The 1,796-nt window shown below is 40.3% G+C and overlaps 1 non-coding gene across 1 annotated transcript; it reads right to left on the bottom strand.

Moving 5' to 3' along the window:
- Positions 1 to 275: 275 nt before the first annotated feature.
- Positions 276 to 381, bottom strand: LOC140854492 (small nucleolar RNA R71). Its single transcript, XR_012137709.1, has one exon. It is a non-coding gene; the product is annotated as a small nucleolar RNA R71 (small nucleolar RNA).
- Positions 382 to 1,796: the final 1,415 nt, after the last annotated feature.

Consider the following 1,796-nt stretch of genomic DNA (forward strand, 5'->3'; position numbering starts at 1 on the left):
ATGAAATTAAGTCCAGTATAATCCAAATGTTACCTTCATTTTATGGACTTAGTAATGAGGACCCTTATAAACATCTTGAAGAATTTTTTGAAATATGCTCAACTGTCAAAATTCACAACTTCTCCGATGATGCTCTTAGGTTGAAATTATTCTCTTTTTCACTTAAGGACAAAGCCAAATACTGGCTACATACTTTGGATTCCATGACTATATCAACCTGGGACCAGCTGCAAGGAGAGTTTCTCAAGAAATATTTTCCCATAGAAAAAACTAATCAAATAAGGAAAGCCATAACTAGTTTTTCTCAATTAGATGGAGAAATGTTTCATGAAACATGGGAGAGATTAAAAGACCTTATTAGAAAATGTCCCCACCATGCTGTACCCAAGTGGCAGTTAATCCAATATTTTTATGATGGGCTCTCTGAAAGACATCGACAAATGATCGATGCATCATGCGGTGGGATATTTATGCTGAAAAGTGAGGATGAGGCATGGCAACTGTTTGAAATTTTAAGTGAAAATTTATTACATCATATGTCTGCCTCTATTAGAGATAAACCCATGTTAAACCAAAAAAGAGGTGGAATATATGAAGTAGGAAATGCCATAGATATCCATCAAAAGGTAGATGAACTGTCCCAAAAATTAGATCGTCTTCTAAATACCGGACAATCCCCGATTCCACCTAACCCAATCCAAGAAGTTTGTGCATTGTGTGCAAGTCCGAACTATTTTGTTAGTGAATGCCCAGCCGCACCTCAATTTCCTGAGTTTGTGCACGAGCAGGTTCAGCAAGCTCAAGTCCAACAAGCTCGCAGACCAGGAAACGATCCATATTCGAACACTTATAACCCCGGCTAGAGAAACCATCCAAATTTTTCTTGGAGACCACAACCAGTGGTTGGTCCTGCCACACCTCGACCTCAATATCAAGATCCAACATATAGGCATGGACCATACCATCAATTTCAAAATATTCCTCAACCGTCTACTACTGGTCACAGCTCAGCTTTTGAGGAAAAAGTTCTGAAAGTACTAGAACGATTAGAAGTCAACACTCAGACCCTTAACTCCCACACACAATCCATTGCTAAGCTAGAGACCCAAATAGGTCAATTAGCAACTGCATTCAGTAGGAGGGAAGGAGGAAAATTACCTAGCCAACCCGAGACCAACCCAAGAGGATAATTTGTGATTGAGAGTTCTAATACCCTAGAAGCTTTTTCTGAACATGCCAAATCAATCATGACTTTGAGAAGTGGGAAGGTCATTGAACACACTAGTAAAATCAATGAGACCGACCCTAAACCTCTAACCGAATCCAAATCACCCAAGAACAAGGAGGACCTGAAAATAGAGAAGGAACCAACTGCACCGGAGTCATCTTACTTGCCTAAAGCCCCATTTCCGGATGCCCTGAAAGCCCCTATTCCTGCAGATAAGAAGGGAGGAAAACTTGATGAGTTGTTGGAATTGTTTAAGCAAGTCCAAATTAATCTTCCCCTTCTAGACGCAATCAAATAGGTCCCTGCTTATGCCAAATTTTTGAAGGATTTGTGCACCCAAAAACGTAAATCTAGATCACAAATCCCAAAGAAAATACGTCTCACTGAACAGGCTAGTTCTGTCTTCCAGCATGCCACTCCTCCAAAGCTTAAGGACCCAGGAGCCCCCATCATTTCTTGTGTTATAGGAGATTATCACATTGAAAAAGCTCTTCTGGATTTAGGGGCAAGTGTGAATCTTTTACCTAGTTCGGTGTATGAACTTTTTGGATTCGGAGAACTGAAACCC

Source organism: Elaeis guineensis, unplaced genomic scaffold (assembly GCF_000442705.2).
Source record: "Elaeis guineensis isolate ETL-2024a unplaced genomic scaffold, EG11 Super_Scaffold_31900, whole genome shotgun sequence".
Taxonomy (NCBI): Eukaryota; Viridiplantae; Streptophyta; class Magnoliopsida; order Arecales; family Arecaceae; genus Elaeis; species Elaeis guineensis.